We start from the raw sequence: 20,695 nt of genomic DNA on the forward strand, positions 1-20,695 counted from the left end.
AGAGTGATGACAGTAATCCCTCTTCTGAGAATCTCCCATCAGAGTCGATTCACTGAGCAATAACTGTCTGAGTCTCAAACCCACTGGGTCTTCTGGTGAGTTATGGACCTAATGCTATTCCCCTTTTCAGCAGAGTGGAGAGAAGTTTCTTCCCCTGTTAAAGAAAAAAAGAAAAAGTAGCCCCTAGAATCAGCAGCGTGTGCTCTAGATTGTAGTCTTTAGTTCTCAGTATCTCACTTGCCTTTTATGGGTATGAAGGAAAACCCTATATGAAGTTTGCATCCATTTCCTATACACACACGACTACCAGCCTAATTTTTTTATTATGTTTATTGGACATATGTGTAAGATGGTACCTGAGGTCACATTTCCCTGCTGTTTGGCCTGAGTCTAGTGAGCAAACCTTTACTATGTTGTGCCCATCAAGCCTGAAATTGACCTAGCTCATCTTGGCATGAACGTGAATAGAACTCCTTTCCCTTTTACCCCATATCTGTAAAGCTAATTATTGGTGTGGTCATGTATTTGCTTTGCAGGTTCAGTTACGGTCTTGATCCCTCCCCTACACTGTGGTCTTAAAAAGCGGCATGTGAATTCCATTCCTACCCTTCCTCTCACCTGTATATTATGACTTAGCAAAGGGCATATATAATATACTTTCCCTATACTCTAAAATGGATGCCATTTCTTTTAGTGCAGAGAGGTCCTTCAAAGGATTCTCAGAGTAGAGTAACTTCTAGGCCACATATTCATATTTTTCTTAAAAAAAACTCTAAAAAACCATTCTAGCTCCCTGCCCCCCACCATAGCCCTATTGTTAAGTGCGAATTTGCCTTTATCTATCTAGGGTCATCAATACAGGGCATAAGAGTATAGTATAGTGTAGTAATTAAAAGCATAGCCTCTGATATCTGACTGCTTGGGATCAAATCCCAACTCTTCTATTTAATGGTTTTGGACTATTAGAATAACCATAACTTGATTTTTCATCTGTGAAGTTTCATAACCTATCTCAGTGTTAAGAGGGACAAGTTAATATTTACATGTAGAGGGCTTCTCTGGTGGCGCAGTGGCTGAGCGTCTGCCTGCCGATGCAGGGGACGCAGGTTCGTGCCCTGGTCCGGGAGGATCCCACATACCGCGGAGCGGCTGGGCCCGTGAGCCATGGCTGCTGAGCCTGCACGTCCGGAGCCTGTGCTCCGCAACGGGAGAGGCCACAGCAGTGAGAGGCCCGCGTACAACAACAACAACAAAAGTTACGTGTAGAGACTTAGAGCAGCGTTCTTGATAAGACCTCAATAAGTGTTAGCTATTATTATCTATTTTTTTTTTATTTATCTCGTTTGAAACTACAGAGACAAAGCCATTCCTTAAATGGTCTTCTAAAACTACAAACACTGGAATTCAAAAAGAATTAAAACAGGACTTCCCTGGTGGTGCAGTGGTTAAGAATCCACCTGCCAATGCAGGGGACACATGTTCCATCCCTGGTCCAGAAATATCCCACATGCCACGGAGAAACTAAGCCCATGCACCACAACTACTGAGCCTGTGCTCTACAGCCCGTGAGCCACAACTACTGAGCCCACGCACCACAACTACGGAAGCCCATGTGCCTAGAGCCCGTGCTCCACAACAAGAGAAGCCACCGCAATGAGAAGCCCGCGCACCACAATGAAGAGTGGCCCCCACTCGCTGCAACTAGAGAAAGCCCGCACGCAGAAACAAAGACCCAATGCAGCAAAAAATAATAATAATAAATTTTTAAAAATAGTAAATTACTAGATTGCAAGGTTCAAGACAGAGCATCAAGTACCCTGATATTAGTTTATATTGCATTTACAAAATTTTAAATACTCTATATATTTTAAATAAACTAAGCAACTACTTAAAAAAAAAGAATCAAAACACTAACATTGAAGCATTAAGGGTCTTAGCATACGTAATGGATCTAGAAGTTAAGCAATAAATTAATTTTTGAAACATGGAAAATTCATCAATTGTTATTAATTACCTCCTGTGCCATTAAAACATTATTTCATAGATTAATAGATTTTTGTCAACCTAGGTACTAGTTTTTGATAGATCATAAATATATAACTCAAAAGAGAATCATGGCATTTTATACACTTAAGACTAGGAAGGGGTCTTAGATATTAGATGTTCTCATTTTCTACCTGGTAAGGAAACCCCATTGCCCAAGGTCTCACAGTACTCAGGGCTTTCAAGCCCAGTAAGGCCCATATTTTGAGTAAGTAGCAGGACTAACTGGAAGAGAGTTTGTGCTTCCTCCAACTGTAAGATTCTATTCATTTAAAAAATTCATACAAGTACAAAGATGTAGTCTACAAGGAAGCGGTATGTAGAAATAGGCAAAGTTAGGCTGTTATTCAAAACAATTCTTACAAAGTAAAATTCATATATAAGAGAATAACTTAGTTCATGTTACTGAATTTATAGGTAACTAACATTTTAATCTTGTCATTCGGGTTTCAGGTCAAATGTCACCCCTCAGAGAGGGTTCCTAACCTTCCTAGCTAAGGGGCCCCCACCCCGACCCCCTCTCACCCTTATCCTTCTTTATTTTCTTCATAGTTTATATCAGAAATTATATTACTCACTTAATTTTTTATTATCACACTGTCTCACACTAGAATGTAAATTTCATGAGGGTATATGATATCTTGTTTAATATCCTATCTGTCTGTACTAGAACCATGCCTAGCACACAGGTTAGTAAAAACACATTTGTTTGATTGAATGAATAAATGAAGGCCTTGATAAGGAAGTGTGATTTTATTCTGGGTGCATAAGAAGAGCAGTTAAAGAATTGGGTGCAGCAGGGTAACATGCTAGCAAGAGTTACATGCTAGCAAGACCAGAGTTACATGCTAGCAAGACACTCTGGCAGCATTGCCTGCTTATCATTAGCAACCAGGAATTTACATTTACTTTTGGACATAAATTAAGAGTACTAGCGAATGTCATTTGGAACAAAGAAAGGCATGCAAACTGAAGAAATTAGAGATTAGAAGAATAAGAGGAAAAAAGAAAAGGAGGAGGAGAAGCAGAAGAAGAAAGAAAAGAAAACGTAAAAAGAAAAGGCTTGTGAAAACAAAGCCTGGGAAAATTAACTCCAGACCACCAAACAGTCCGATTCAGTGAAAGAGAGAGCTTAGCAAGGCAGCGAAGCGTAAACGGACAAAGAATTCTCCCTGGCAAGAGCTTTGGGTTATGAAATTTCTACCGCTAGAGATTAATTTGAGCCTTTACAATGTTATTTTCAGAGCTGCTCTACCATCGTTTCACCTAAACTGTTCGTGAAATTTTGTGCTGATACATGGACTCAATGATCCAGGAAGTTACTGGTATCTTGGGAACTCTATTTAGCCCTTGTGGGTCATATATAAGCACCAAGTAAGTTGCTCGTGGGATTAGGGGTTGGGGGGCGCTGATGCTCGAGATGATTTTCTGTGTATTTTAATATAATAGTGGTGGCTGCTAAGAAAAACGGGGGCCCTTAGAATGCTGGATTCAATTTGGAAATCTCAGGCAGTGAAAAGAAGAGGCGACATAATTAACTCTGAGTTAATGGAAGGAGAACAGTGTCACGAATCACACCAAACAGTAGATCATCTTAAAACTGCATATAAAACTGGGCTTTGGAATGTGCTGTATGACTTCTTTAGTGGAGGATTTAAGTCTTATTTGCTCAAGCTAGTAGTAAAATTAGTTTGTATTCCATCTGCATTTGAAGGATGTTTGGTAGCAAGTGGATTGCCTGAAAGGAGAGAAGAAAGGAAAGTATTGGAGGAAAGAAGTGGCCTGGAAGCATGCTAGCTGGCTGGGAAATTCAGGCTACGCTAAAAATTTGCCACATGGACCTGCATGGTGCAAAACCCTTAGGTGCACAGTGAAGAATGGACTGTATAACCACCTGATATGTTAAAAACACAGGGCCTGATAAAATCAGCATGCCATACATATTTGTTAAATGAATGAAACATTTTCTCTGATTTTGGGGTAATGACTTCTTATTTCATAGGAAATCTGCAAAAGTTTATTCAATGCTGTTTAATTTTTATTAGATGCTGCCTTGAAGGCACAGATTCTCTTCCTTTTTTTTCTCATCAGACTGACTCCGGAGTAGTTTTTATAAAGTTTTTAGGCCTTGGATGTAAAACCAGCTGTTGCAACCAGAGTTTAACACACTAGCTTGAACTTTGGTGCCACTGCTGTTTTTGAAAAGCATTGTGTGATTGGCTTTTAAGTATATGTTTTTAAAAGACTGGAGAATTAGTTACTTTAGTCTGAAATCTCCAAGTCTTGAATGTCTGGCCACTTTTTTTTTTTTTTTTTTTGCGGTACACGGGCCTCTCACTGTTGTGGCCTCTCCCGCTGCGGAGCACAGGCTCTGGACGCGCAGGCTCAGCGGCCATGTCTCACGGGCCCAGCCACTCTGCGGCATGTGGGATCCTCCCGGACCGGGGCACGAACCCACGTCCCCTGCATCGGCAGGCGGACCCTCAACCACTGCGCCACCAGGGAAGCCCTGTCTGGCCACTTTTGATGCCTGTCAACATGTGCGTACCTGGTTACCACAGATGAAACTAGGATCCTGATCTCCGCATGCTCTGCTGCTTCCTTGGGTCAGGACTACTCTCAGCTGGCCTAGCAGAGGTGGGTGCTACAGCCCATTCTCAGGACAGCCTGTGGCAGCAGGACACTCAGCCAGCCCACGCTGCTGCCCTTGTACCAGTTGGGACCCACGGACTAAGAGATCCAGAGCTCAGAGGATCTGTGGCCATCAGAAAAATGCCCACCAGCAGGTTGCTCCGTGAGAAACTTGAAGCCTTAATCCGTTCATTGACAGGGATCCTCCGTTCTCTTTTCCACTGGATCTCAGCAGGACCAGGACATTAAAGCTTACTTGGGATTGTATCCAGATGGTGTGGATCTATAAGTCCATGTAAATAGACTGATCTCAGAAAGAATCTGTTTTGCATCCCCCTCATCAGAATACATAGCCATCTGTTCTAAGATACTATGTCTCTACTATCTCACATACACCTATACTTAGGTGTAAAAGTATACAAACTCTGTGCGTCATGGCAGCAGAGCATCACACAAAGAAAGTCAAAGCACACAGCGAGCAATTCTGACCACACACTGCCCAATCACCCTGGGGATGTCTACATTATTTCTAAAGTTGTGATCTAGCAGCCATGTTGCTAGACATTTTTTTTTTTTTTTTTTTTTTGCGGTACGCGGGCCTCTCACTGTTGTGGCCTCTCCCGTTGCGGAGCACAGGCTCCGGATGCGCAGGCTCAGCGGCCATGGCTCATGGGCCCAGCCGCTCCGTGGCCCGTGGGATCCTCCCGGACCGGGCACGAACCCGTGTCCTCTGGATCGGCAGGTGGAGTCCCAACCACTGCGCCACCAGGGAAGCCCTGATAGACATTTTAAAGAACTCAATTTAGGGGCTTCCCTGGTGGCGTAGTGGTTGGGGGTCCGCCTGCCGATGCGGGGAGCACGGGTTCGTGCCCTGGTCCGGGAGGATCCCACATGCCGCGGAGCGGCTGGGCCCGCGAGCCATGGCCGCTGAGCCTGTGCGTCCGGAGCCTGTGCTCCGCGGCGGGAGAGGCCACGGCAGTGAGAGGCCCGCGTACCGCAAAAACAAACAAACAAACAAAAACAAAAAAAAGAACTCAATTTAGAACCCTTATTGTTAGAGATTATTCTCCTTCATTACTTCCAAATTGCTAACATAGTACAGAAAGCAAGCCAAGGTCCAGGCTGCTCTGTGACATTTGTCAATGTTCTTTTATGTCAAGAAATAGAGTGAGGGCAGGCATCACTGCACCCATTCTTGAAAGATTAAGAAACTAAGGCTAGAATGACTTGTAATTGATCTAAACTCAAATTATAAGTGGTAAAGCTTAGTGTTTAGGCTTGAAAAAATAACATGCCATAAGCTTTCCTTATTTATAACCTACATTTTTCCAAAAAGGATTTAAGGAGGTGGGGAAATGTTATTTCTTTAATCTGGTTACCCTGAGGAACACATTCAATAGCTTACAGATAGCCTTATAGATAAGGTATCATTCAGCTGGAAGAAAAAATTGAAAGCCCTCAGGAAGGGTTTTTAAGAATATAATGAACCCAAGGATATAGACAAAAGGAGTTGAAGCACAATAAAATCAGGCTAGGTATTGTTAAACATCAAGGGCTTTAAAACTCTAAAATGGGTTAACAAGGTTACTTTCTCTAGGATTTAAAAAAAATAAGGTAGCGTCTCATCTCTGGGAGGTGGTTGAAGTACAGCATACTAAGAACAGACCATGTGGTCTGCCTCCTTAAGTGTGCCTTTGAGCCTTATAATCTCTAAACACTTAGACTCCGTTATCACTTCTGCTTATTTACTTCAAAATAACAACTGACACTTTGCAATTTACAAAGTGCTTTCACACATAGGCTCTCATTTAATTCTCACAACAACCTCCTAATATATTATGCACATTTTCAGAAGTAAATAACAAAACTGAAATTTGAACCAAGTTCTTAATCTAAATGTGATGCTCTTTTCCACACATTCCATCTACCTCCCACTTGCACATGGTCAAGCTGTAGCTGGAGAACTGGTGAATTCACTGTCTTCTGCTTCAAACCTGCTTCTTCTCTTACAGTCCTGGTCTTGGTTCATGGGACCATTTTCTACCCAGTTGCCTGAGTCAGAGACCTAGGAGTCAAACTAGACTATTTATTCTTTCTCTCTCCCACTTCTGCTTAATCTGCTCAAGTCGTGTTCATGTTTAGCTCCTGAATATATCTCAGAATGTTACCTTCTCTCCACCCCACCACTACCTTGTTAGTTTTAAGGCTTCACCACCCTTTACCTGAATTACAAAAATAATTTTCCTCCTAGATTTTCCCCTTTCACCATTGCCTCCTGAAGTCCAACCTGGGACCAGAGTGAAGAGCTTATATGTAGGAGCATAAAATGGGGAGATTCTCATGGAAATCCCTGGTCTACAGCCCTTCAACACTCCCTCTCTCCCAGTGCAGTGCTTCCTAGATTTCAACATGTTTATAGTCCTTTCGTTTTGTTGCCATGTTCCTACACCATTGAAAGTGATATTCGGTGTACTGTTGAAAAGAATACATTGATACCCATAATATTCAATACTGGAGAATCCATGTGACCAACCCTTATCACGTGCTCTTTGCGACCTTCCAAAGAGCTGTGAAAGACGTTTCAGTTGTTAAAGGTCTGAAATGCTCCTGTCAGAACACTGGGCCTGAAATTTATGGGTCCAGGTAGAAACAATCACCAGAGCAATAACCATTTTTAGTCTATCCAAGGCATAAATATTCATGAAATCATGAGTTTGATGTGCTAGCTATGCTTTCCTGCAATATACATTAAAAAGCACATTTAACTATTAAAACTTTTTTTTAACATTTGTGTATTACCTAAAATTAGCTCCTTATATCAGTGATAAACGTAGTATACTTTTGGAAACTTCTCAGTGTGAAATAAAAGACTCTTTATGATTTGGCCTCTATTTCACTCTGCAACCTCATCTGTAGGGCGATTGTAGGGTGGCCATATAATTTATCAAACAAGCCAGCATACTTTTGAGTGTAAAGAGATATCCGCACTTAATTTAGTTGGAACATCAGGTATAAAACAGTACCATCCCAGGAAAATCTGGGCTTATAGCTGCCCTAATTCATCTGCTCACTCCCTAATTTCTATTTTATGCACTTGAGTGAAACTCAAGTATTTTCAGGTTCTTCTACCCACTATATGATTTCAATCCTCTGAGTTTTTGTAAATTCTGTTCCTTTAGCCTGGAAACCCTTTCTTACTTTTCTTCTGGTAACTAACTAACTGCTAGGCATCAGCTTCTCCAGGAAGTCTTTCCAGATTCCAGACTGGACCAAATGACTGTATCTGGTATTTCCTGAGAACATACCTTTATCTCATTTGTACATTAAGGCAATCTCTAGAGCAGGTGCCATGGCTTACTGATTTTGTTCCGTGCAGCGCATGCATACATATTCAAGGCACATATATGACTCACTATTGACAATCCAGTGCAGAGACCCCTGCTGTCCTCCTGTAGATAACACTGAAGTTAACACTACCTGATGATGCTACCACTACCTCAAAGTATTGCTCTGGAAACAGGTGCTTTTCTCCACTCTCTTTTCTATATTTACCTTCACCTTTGGTGCAGAAGCAGAATATCAGAATGCTTAAGACATGGCTTAGGGGTTGGACACAACTGGTTTAGAATTCTTGCTTTGTACTTACTAGTTTTGTGACCATAGGCAAGTAATTCAACTTTCCTAGACATCAGTTTTCTTGCCTGCAAAATCTGGATGGAAATAAAACCCACCTCATGGGAATGTTATAGTGATTAAGTGCTATGATACATCTAAAAGGATGACTACAGCACCTGGCATGCAGTATGTGCTTAACAAATGTTTCAGAAAAGATCCATGGGTGGATGTGATGAGACTGTAAAGAAATTAATATCTTTCTTCTGCTGACTCATTAAGGAACCTTGGATTTTCAAGGCTGATTTGTTTGAAGTAAAGTTCAGGCATAATGTACCATCCGTAGGCTCTGAAGAAGTATAGAATGAATACAGAGAATTAAGCCCTTACTTTGGGGAGCATGTGTTTCCTCTCATATAAAAATAAGTCTTTTAAAAACTTAATGATTTTCTCTCACAATATAGCACTGAGATCATCAGCTGCTCCAGGTCTATTTGGAGCTCCTGGTGCCACACCTTCTGTGTACCCAAAAAAGTAGGTTGACAAGTCCCTAATGCCTTCTCCTCCAGCCCATGAACAACTTGGTTAATTAATCAATCATGCAATAATTAATTAATTGGTTAACCAGAGAGCTATGGCATATGCCTATGACATGGTGGGTGCTTTTCTAGGCTACTATTCTGTGTTAGGCATTGTAATATGTACTAGGGATAAAATGATGATAATGTAAGTATGTGGTCTTAGGAGCTCAAGTGAGTCAGACAAAGCTTTAATTACATAAGCTTCCCACATGTGGCAGTCAGGTCCCTGACAAAGCCACGCCCAGATGCTGAGGGAGCGTGGAGGAATGGTACCTAATCTCCACAGGAGTGGGGATGGCGTGTCAAGAACAGTTTCTGTTCTGTTTCACGAAATTTTTCTTCAGTGGGGATTACTGATATGGATGATCTAATCATCCAATAATGAATGGCACAGGGCAAAAGCAAAGACCTTTTTCAGTGAGTCCTCTGACCCTCCCCATTGTAATGAGGCTCCCTCATTGTGTGAGGGAGTTCGGCAATTCCCGTGCACGCCTTTAGGGATTCAGCAACGCTCCCTGCCCTCAATCCCCAGTCCTCAATGCTGGAAATGGAGAGAATTGGGTACAGCAGGCAGGGAGGTAGTTTAGGCGACTTCTGCAATGCTAGATAAAAACACAGATAGGAACCAGTGGAGTGGAAGAAATCCGAGCTTAAGCGGCAACGGGAGGGAGAGAGAGAGACAAGTTCTGATGACACCACAGTTTCAGCCTGGGTGACCTGATGATGGTGAATAGTATTACGAGTTAGGGAATCATAGGATGAAGAGGAGAAAGCTATAATGGGAGCTACATCCTATTTTTTAAAGGGTATAATTTTTAACAAGATCTAATCTTTCCGACTATAAATGGCAATTGTCTTCTGCCCAGTGTTTTCACATTTTCTTCAGGCTCCAAACAAAATGAACACTTTCACACGTGTCCTGGTACTACCTAAACACACTTGGAACAGAGTACATTTGAACGATTAGAGAGACAGTACAATTCCAGGCTGTGCACAGCTCTGGTCAAGCTCTGTCAATTGTTAGCTAATGACTTCCAATAATTAATCAGCCATTTTTTGTGTCTCTATAGACATGTGTTTACAAAAAATGACAGAGATGAAAACTGGTGGCCGCTCACCAATACTCGGCTGCCATCCTGGACCAGCTTGGTGGGCTGTACATCCTTGAAATGTTCCTTTAACAATCCCAGTGTCGGCTACTTAAAATCAGCCTTGTCACGTTGGCATACAGTGCAAAGATCATGTCTGATTAAACTGTTCTAGTTTGGAGTAATTAGTAAAATGTCTGAACTGTGGGCTCTTCTAAAACAATTACGAATATCACAATCCTCGCTCTGTGTTGTGTCAGAAATTATGCCAGTCGAGGTGTTGCTAGACAGCTGTCCTGCCCTAACACAGAAATAAAAAAAAATATTTTATAGCTATTAAATCAAAGTTTCAGCATAAGCATTTAGATGATCACAAAGTTAGTATGAAAATGGGTGTTTCTGGGGTGGTCAAAGGTTTTGTTCTATGACGTAGCCAAACATCCTCTTTGAAAGCTCCCTTATACATTTCACTGTTCTGAAATGTTCTGTTCATCTCTATTAGTACAAAATTAAATTGTAGGCCATTTCTCAATTTGATTCAATCTAATCTAGGTCTAAGAGATATAGCCTAGTTCCTGACCTCATGGAACTTTCATTTATTTTGGTGAGTGGGATGATGAGATAGGATATTTATTCTAACCACACATTTTTATGTCACTAAGTGCTATAAACACACTAAATAGGGAGTTAGAATAAAGAATTCCTAAGGGAATGGGGGCTACCTTAGTTAGAGTGTTAGGGAAAAGCTCTCTGAGGTGATTTGGTCTAAAATCTGAATGATGACAGAAAGACAGTCAAACTAATTTGTGGGAGGAAGAGGACACCAAGGCAGAGGAGAGAACATATGCGAAGACCTTGAGACATGATAGAAAATGATGTGTTTGAGGAACAGAAAGCAGGCCTGCTGTGGCTAGAATATATTAGGCGGGAGAGAAGGAGGAGAGGAGGTCAGCAGGAGATTCAGCACTCCCTGATACCTTTACAATGGAAAGACAGTGGTGGGTGGTGTGATTTAATGTGAGTGTGGAGATCACTCTGGTGGCAGTGTGGAGCATGGTATTCGGGAGGCCAAAAGGAAACAGGAAAACAGGAGGTAATGCATTAGTCTAAGCAAGAGCTAACTGAAGCTTTGGAAGTTGGAGGTGGAGACAAGTGGTTAGGCTGGGATAAATGTTGACAGTCATGTGTACAATACTTGCTGAAGGACTGAATGAAGGTTATATCAAAAAAAAGAAAAAATATAGAGGGCAACTTTAGAGTTTTAGTTTGAACAACTTCCTGGGTGGTGGTGCTGTTTACTGAGACAGAGACCATTGGGGCAAAAGCAAGTTTGGGGGAAAAGAAACAAGAGCTAAGTCTAAGACATTAAATTTGAGGTAGCTTTTTAGACATCCGAATAGACATATCTCATAGGTAGTCATAAATATGTGTCTGTAGTTCATGCCAAGGTCAGGATTGGAGATATAGATTTGGAAATCATGAGGATAATGAAATGGTGGAGGGTTAATAGACTGAACATTCTTCTAGGGTCAAAGGGGAGGTGGATTGGGCAGACTGGAATAAGAGAGCTGGAGTAGTAGAAGGAGGAGTATTCAGAAGGTAAGATGAATTGGGAGTTTGTGTGTGTTACTGGTGAAAATGATGCCTAAGTTAGGAGCACAGGAAGGAGGGACTGAAGTGGAGGGTGGAGGATAATATGTCAGGGAATGGTGGTTGGTCCTCTCCTGGGATGGGAAGTCACTTAGAATGACTGCAAGAACAGAGATGGAGATGAAGACAGAGGCTCAGATGCTATAGCGGCCATGACTGAGGGGAAGGGACCTCAGTGTTGGTGGGTGGAAGCAATCAGGAAGGATGGCGAGGACCAAATTTTGATGACTTGCACTTTAAAGGTTCTGGGAGGAAGGAGAATAACAGCCTTGGGGGCACATAGTGGAACAAGCAGGACATACTCTACCCCTATGTCTGAGATACAGGCCTAGGAGAGATGGCGGTGGGGAAACCATCTTCAGGAAAGTGCCAGGAAAGCAGTATCTTCAAGGGAAACCTTCGTTCCAGTTAGAGCATCAGAATACTCTTGGAGTCTTGTTAAAACACAGATTTCTGGGCCCTATCTCCAGAGTTTCCAGTTCTGTAAGTCTCGGTTATGGCCTGAGAATTTGCATTTTTAATAAGTTCCCAGGTGATACTGATGCTGCTGGTCTACAGGCCACACCCTGAGATCCACTGACTCAGAGCCAGAAAGTGAAGCCAAGTGTCAGAGAAGAGGTTGGGGAGACTGTTGATGACAGACTGAACACCGGAGGGTAACTGGGAAGTTTTGGAAGAACAGAAGGAGTGTGATAATAAATGGAAACGATCGGCTTGGCTATCTGCGGGTGCCTGGAGAAACCAGAGACGTGAGCTCTCCTGGGATCAGCCCTCGTTGTCTATGGAAGGAAGGTAATCAGGGAAAGCGTCATGGTCCGGGTCACTTCTATCGTTTAGAATGGTGTGTAGACCTGGAGGATGGCCAGGGGCCTCCTCAGGGGCAGCTCAACATCCAGGACAGCTCTGTGAGTGTGGAGCCAGTGAAGGGGCATCTTACTAGGAATGGGAGAAAATGTGACCTCCAGGCCACTGCTCTCTCCCCTGCAGTAGGACAAGCCTGGTTGAAGAGCACCAGGTGGCTGAGGTCATGTGGCTCCAGCTATTGGGTCAGCTGGAACTAGCGGTAATTTAAAGACAAGTTAGCTTAAAAGATATTCAGCACCTGTTTTGCACAGTGAACACTGGTGGGCACCATTGTGGCAGGACAGGTTTTGCCCATTAGGATTTCAAAATTCTGGAGGTGCAGGAAGGAGAGGAAGTTGTTTATCCAGGACTCTTTCTCTTGCCAGTCCCTGGGTATGGCTGTTTCCAAGCATAGCTGGATCCAGGGGCTCAAGCTCTGTCATCTTGGAAACCACCCCCTGCCACTCTCTCCTTCCCTCTCCAATATTTCAGCTATGTTGGCTTCATTTACTGAATTGCTCTTTCTGGTGGCCATCAGCAACCCAAGCTTACACCTTCCCACTCAGAAAACCCAGCAGAAAGAAATCTTCTCCTTCCTAATAGTCCCTCATAAATTGAGGTGACTTACCAATCCTTGTACTGATCACTGTGGCCAGTGGGACAGAAGCTCTGATCTGACCTTATGTCATGTGCTCACCGCTGGAAAAGGAGGGGATGAATGGGGGGGCGGTTCTCTGTCATCTCCTTCTCAGCCACATGTGCTGAAAGGGAAGAAATTGATTTCCTAAAAGAAAATTAAGATATGTTAGGATATACACTACCATATATAAAATAGATAAAGAGCAAGGATTTACTGTATAGTACAGGGAACTATATTCAATACCTTGTAATAAACTATAGTGGAAAATAACTGAAAAAAGAATATAGATATATACATATATATGTGCATAACCGAATCACATTGTTGTACACCTGAAACTAACACAGTGCTGTAAATCAACTATACTTCAATCAACCAAAAGATATGTTCATATAAAAATGATAGTAATCATGTTTATTGAATGCCTACTCTTTGTAAGGTATGATGCTGAGAAGGCATCGTTTCATTTGATTTTCACCAAGCCTGGTGATTTGTGATTTGTGAAAAAAGTAACAAAAAATTTTTTTTCAAAAAAAATTTGTTTTTGAAAAAAAGAACAAATTCATGTTACTTTTCCATGTTACTGAAGCGCTGAGAGGTGAAGTCGGTCTATAGGTTTCTGTGGCTTGTGTGTGGTGGGGCCGGACCTGGAATGAGTACTGGGTAGGCAGTAAGGACCAAGGGCAGTGTGTGTGTGTGTGTGTGTGTGTGTGTGTGTGTGTGTGTGTGTGTGGATGGGGTTCTGACTGAGGAGGCCGGAGAGAGCTGAGGTGGCACGAACGTTGAAGGAGAGAGAATTGGAGTCACGTGGATTATTGGTACCTCATTGACATGTTTGTGCAAATACTCATACATCTCCCATCTGCTTTTCAGTTTCGCATCACGAATCTGGAGCGTTTAGTTGCAGATCCACCCCCTTTTGCCCATAAGCAGAGTGGCGCTTAATTAGAATGAACCTGGGTAGAAAACATGTGAGTATGGCTCCAACTTCAGCCTTAAGAGAGTGTTCATTTTGTTACCTCATATAACATGTTAAGTAAGAGTGTGGGAATGAGAAATTTACAAGGTATTTTCAGCGATCGTGAAGCTCACAAAACGATGCGCTGTTTCTTTTGCGGGTGTCCTGATGGAAAGCTCTTTGGTGAGAGAATCACCAGGATCACAGTGTGCCAGGTGCGATTAGGTCAACGTGATGGATTTCTAGCTGCCCTTGAGAGGCACCCCTTCCCTCTTCCGTGTAGATTTCCCTCTCTTTATTTGCCTTCAATTGATCATAACAGCTGCAATAAAACCCACTTCAGCTTAATAAAAATGAATCAGAGAGGCTCATTCTATATATTCCAGCCTCACTCACCCAGTACTGATTATTGATCTGAAACATGCTGTGCCTTAGCCTGGTAATGTTTAGCTTTATTTTCCCATTCAAGTTTCAGTAACAGCCACCATTGCTGCAATGGAATTGCCCTAACAGAAAGATATTATAGCGGACAGGTCAGAAAATCTATCTTGGGTCAACAGTTCATCATAATGAAAATTGCAGACGCCCAAGCTTGTTCACTGAGCAGTTAGCGGTTAGCAGATAGAGCAATGCTTTCACCCCGATACACCATATACATAGGATTTGCTGACTCTCGTCAATAAACTCAATTTATTGTTTATTGAATTGTTCTCAATTTCTTCAGAACAGCTGATAATTATGGCATTAAAAAATTGATTTTGCATAACCAATAACCAAAGCCGATTTGGCTGTGACTGCTGCGAAAGGGAAAATGACAGTGGTTTGCCACTGAATGTCCCCTGAAGAACTTTAAGGCAGGTGAAACCCAAAAGCATCTAAGTCTTTCCAGATGAGCCGTTTTGCCAGCTCCTCGTTGTGAACTGAGAAATAGATATCTTGGAAATGACAGCAAAATGATACCAAGGCCATGGCTACCTTTACTTTCATTTTGTGGCTTCCATCCTCTTCAAACCACAAAGCATACAGGTTGATGAGGTCATTTTGCCAAGGGCGAGAACCACAGAGCAGTTCCAAGATGGGAACAGCAAGCTGTGTGTTCCGCCTCTTACTTTATTGTGAACGATAAACCCTGTAATATTCCATTCTGTTCAGCAGAGGTTTATTGAGGGTCCACGTGTCTCAAGCTCTCTGCTAGAGGCACAGGTTCGTGTGATTTGTGAGCACCTTGTTTCTGTTCATGTTTGAAAGTGCCACGGGGATGTTTCCTGGGGTAAGCACTTCACTGCCAGCCAGAATTTCTGCTCAACTCCATGGCTGTCGTGGCGTGCTATTGTGTCATCTACGTTCTCACACAAAGCTCACACTGAGGGGAGCAACTTAACGGTTGAAATTCCAGGTGCCATAACCTGCAAGTGGGGGAGGTGTGATGGGGCTCTGTGGAGGTGGCTGGACAGACTCAGTACAAATATTGGGAAGTAAGATCTGACCTGGTAATCCCATGCAAATGCATGATAATTGAAGAACCCAGAAATTACAGACATTTTACAAAAAGAAGAGAATTGTTTATAGTCCCCTAGACATAACCAGTTATTATTTTTGCTACTTTAATAGTTACTCTGTACACACACACAGAGGCAATACACTCATACTTACAGAAATGCAGATATACCTATTTGACAGCCTGTTTTTTTCCCATTAAAAAGATACTGTGAATATATATTCATTTATTTCGCATGTATTTACTAAGCATCTGTTATGTGCCAGGCACTGTTCTGGGCATGCAGATTTGTGAAGAAAAGAGGAAATTCCAGACTTAGCGGAGGACTCGTTCTAGTAGGGGTATGAAGAGAACAGAAAATGAAGACATAAGAAATTATGATGACCGCATAGCAGGCTGATGTGATAGATGGAGCTTGGGGGATGCTTTTGTTTGGTTAGGCAGAGGGGGCCTCCTTCAGAAAATGACATTAAGCAGTGAATCAAATGACAAAAGGGGCTGGGCATGGGAAGATTTAAGAAAGAGCATAGAGAGACCAGCTGAAAGCCAAGGGCTTAAAGAGGCACCCAGCTTGGCCAGCTGTGGGAACAAAGAGAAGGTCCTTGCAGCTGGGGTGGATGAGGGTGGGAAGACAAGTAAGAGATGGGGGTAGAGAGGGAGGCAGGGACCAGCTCTTTTCTACGCAGTTATTTCTCTGTGTGATCAAAGCCATTGGAGGATTTTAACAGCAGAGCTACATGAATGGATTTGTATTAAACACACACATACACACACACACACACACACACACACACTCACACCCCGCCACCCAAAAACCCTCTAGCAGCTGAGTGAGAGTGGATTGCAGAGTGGGGTTGGGAAGACTGTAACTAGGGATGCCATTTAGGAGAGGTCATTAAAGTGGTTCTGGAGAGTGATGATAATGGTTTGAATCAGGGAGTTCAAGCCATTACCCTACAGGAAGCTTATTCATATCATCTAGTGGAATTAACTTATTCCAAACATAAGTAACATATGGGCAGAATCCCCCCAGTAGGCTCTTGGGGAAAAGAAAACACATGTGAATCATTGGATATTTTATTCAGGAACAAGAAAACTCTTTATCCTTGAGTGCCACTAGCAGGGTCGACATAGAAAGAGAGAGGGAGAGACGAGAAAGACCATGTGAGCAGAAAACAAGGAAGAGAAAGAAAGGAAAACACCAAGGGGAGAAATTAGAAAAATAGACATCAAGCGCTTGTGAGTGGTAAGGCCATAAAGAATTTCTGCTCACTGGACCTGCAGCAAAAATCATCTACCTCCTCCAACATGTGTCATTAGTAAAATTAGCTAATTGTTAGGAATTTGCAAAGAATGATGGAATCCAGTGGCTTATTCCCAGCTATAAGGGTTCTGTTGTCTGAACTGTGGTGGAATATTATTAAAATATGAAAATAAGCAGCACAGGGTCTCAGGCAGAAGCAGATATATAGAGTAACAAGATGACATCTCAGAATCTCGAAATCATTCTCCTGATAATTATACATAAAGAGCTTGATCTAGACTCTCTTTCATGCACTTAACTCCCAACTGAAGCAAATTATAAGTAGAGAACCTGACTTTCATACTTTATTATCACCTCCTTTCTTCTCATCAGTCCCTTTATCTCTTCTCATGTGTTGTTGGCTAGTACCCTTCTCCAGGGTGGATGGAGAGGAGAGAGAGAGAGAGAGAGAGAGAGAGGGAGGGATTTTGAATTTAAATGACTTCATCTTGACTTAGAAGAATGTCTTCTATGTGGGCAGTGTGTGTGGAAATTTTATTTTGCCTGAAATATCTGGGCAGTAATAGGGAAAGATCTATACTCACAGAATAATTGCTTAATGCAAAGAACAGCAAGAGTTGTAGAAAAAGCAGGCATTTGAGTGCTGGGGTGATAATGATTGGAACTCTGGGCTTGATATCTGTCCTGGGACCTTGTCAGTTTATGTAACCTCTCTTAGAGTCTTGGTTTTGTCATCTGCAAAATGGAGGTGGGATTACCTGTCATGCAGAGCCATTGCAAAGAATAGATATGATCACTGTGAAAAGTGCCCTACACCCAGCAAACAGTCCTTGTCTCCTCTTCATTGCTTTCTACTGCTTGGGCACACACCCAGTCTAGAACCCCTTCCTTGAAGCCTCCTTCTATGTGGACACATCTACACATGTACAGACAAAATACTTCCTTGCTTCTCTCTCAGTTGTCACCTGTCCTCTTGTCCACTAAATCCTGCTGCCATTCTTTGGTGAATGAAGCTTTGGGATTTCAAGCTGTCAGCTCATTGGACCACAGTTTGGACCTGTCAGCTTGGTTATGGGCCATGTAGTATGTAAATAATGACACCTCTTAAAATACTTTTAATCCTTCATCTTGATGGATGCTTTTGTGTTTCACGTTTGTCCTTTGAGTAAGAAGGAAACTAATAGTTCCTCTAGGTGACAGGGTAATTACACATCAAGAGCTATGTTATAGCCCCAAGATTATGCTGAGATGTCTTACTAAAGGACAGAGTTTTTCAAAATTCCACCCTTCCTCCTGATGGTGTTAAGAGAAGGGAGATGCACTTTTTTTTTTTTTTTTTTTGTGGTACGCAGGCCTCTCACTGTTGTGGCCTCTCCCGTTGTGGAGCACAGGCTCCAGACGCGCAGGCTAAGCGGCCATGGCTCACGGGCCTAGCCGCTCTGCGGCATGTGGGATCTTCCCGGACCGGCGCACAAACCTGCGTCCCCTGCATCGGCAGGCGGACTTTCAACCACTGCGCCACCAGGGAAGCCCGAGATGCACTTTTAATTACACTTAAAAACTGGATCATCAGGGAAGTAAATAGCTATTGATGATTCAGCCCATTTCAGAACTGCCCAGAAGTTGAGGCCTGAGAAAATGTCTTGGCCTCGGCATCAGGTTAAGCAAAGCCAGTTTGATAGCGTCTGGAACTGAATTCATGCCCCACATGCCCAGAAGTTCTCACAGCTAGACGATAAGATCTGGTCCATGGTCTTCGTTCTGTTTCCTTGTTTCTTCTCGGCATAACCTGATTTTAGTGAAATGATTCTGAGCCTCCCACATACTTACAGAGAGGGAAGGTGGCTGTAAAATTCCCCATGAAAAGGACCCATCTAGGTTAATCTGATGAAGTCGTGTAGTGTAATAATGTATAATAGTAAAAGCTAACATTTATTGAGCACTTACTATGTGCCAAGCACTTTCCATGCATGAATCCTCTCAAAAACTTCTTAGTTTCCCCATTTTACAGATGAGTAAGCCAATGCACCAAATAATTAAATGACTTCTCCGAAGTTATATAGGAGCTGACTCGAAATTGAACCTAGGCTGCCTAACTCTAAAATCTGTGCCATTAGCCACAATGTTGTATTGCCCAGTATAGACCCACATACACAGTAGAAGCCCAATAGACTCAGAGTCAGGAGATCTGGGCTTAAGTGCTGCCACATGCTTGCTGTGTGCTTACAGGCAAATCCCGTGCATTCTCTGATGTTTCGTAATAAGGGTGATAATACTGCTTTCCCAATCTCAGAGGAAAAATAACTCTATGATTTATTAAGAATATACTATGTTCTGGCATTTTATATACAGTTTAAATATTCCTTTAAAGCACTTGAAAGGGAAGAACAATTATCTCCTGTTTGTGGCTTAAATTTTTAAATAATATACCCAAGACCTGTTAGATGAAAAGCTATCTGGATGCAAAGCTTACCTCCTGGGTGTGTAAATTTAGAGGGTAAACCTGAATACAAGACTCTGAAACTGAGAGGGTCACACTAGTCTGCACACACTCATAATGTTCCTCTTGACCAGCCCGCCAGCTGTTCTCTGTCCCCCACTAGCCATTGCTGTTCCTTCACCTTGCCTCTTATTTGTACCATTTAGTGATTGCTCACTACGTGCCAGGAACTATGCAATGCGCTTTTCATCCTTTAGTACTCAAAATAACTCTATAAAATAGGATTTGAGGGCTCTTTTCTAGGTTGTTCACTTTTAACACAGAAAGGAAGAAAGGAAGGAATGACAAGAGCAAGAAGTAACATTTTATTGACCACTTACTATGTGTTCGGCAGTGTTCTTAGAATTTTATGTAGGCACTACGATTCTTGCCTTTGTATAGATGAGAAAACCGAGGTACAGGGTGATGAACAGAAAGCCCACATCAGGCAGTCTCACTCCAGATCCAGTAGTCTCAGCCACGTCTCGTTCTCAAGGTGCCTCCTCGGGGTGGGTATTTTCGTTCTAATTTGCCCATGCAAAGACTGAAGTTCAGAGGAGTTGACTTATGACACGCACCTAGTATGAGTCAGAGCTGCGATTCAAACTGAGCTTCCCCGACTTCGAAAGGCCGTCATTTTCATATTGTGCCATGTTGCTTCACTGACCTGTCCTTCAGTCACTGAGGCCTGCACTGATTCCAGAACTTCAGTGTGAAAGGCACTCTGTGACACTTGAAGCCACATTTAAATAAATCCTCTGAATGTGACCCTAAGCCCTAGATGATGTCCCTTTGTGGCACCACAGCAGCTCTATAACTTTAGAGGCAAAGAAAGCTGTGGGATAAAGTAACCCAGTGGGTATCAGACTGAGATTCAACAGTATGATGTGGGACCCCTATTTCTTTGGTACAAATGGTCCCCCAGACCTGTGGTTACACCTTTAACAAGGTATGATCACCTGTGAATGTGTGAGAGATACTTGAACACGCCCCAAAACAGAAGAGCTTTTCTTGCTTCTTAGGGAGAGTGGCCTCATCCTATGACATCTCAAACAAAATACCTTTCTGAATCAGATATCCACCCGAAATTTAGGAGCATAAAACAACAATTTTATTTAGTTCACAGTTCTGTTGGTAATTTGGACAGGGCTCAACTGGACGTTCTTCTGGTCTGGGTAGGGCTTGGCTATTTTCAGTTGGCCCCTTCACATATCTGGGGCCTCATCTGGGAGGGTTGGAACCACTGGGGCCCTCCTTCAAAGGGTCTCTCATCCTCCAAATGGCTAGCCTGAGCCTGTTCACATGGAGATGGAATGGCTCCTGGTCCAAGAGCAAACGCTGCAAGGTCTAGGCTGGAAATTTCCACAATGTCATTTCTAATACATTCTGCTCATGAAAACAAGTTATA

Source organism: Tursiops truncatus, chromosome 1 (genome assembly GCF_011762595.2).
Source record: "Tursiops truncatus isolate mTurTru1 chromosome 1, mTurTru1.mat.Y, whole genome shotgun sequence".
NCBI lineage: Eukaryota > Metazoa > Chordata > Mammalia > Artiodactyla > Delphinidae > Tursiops > Tursiops truncatus.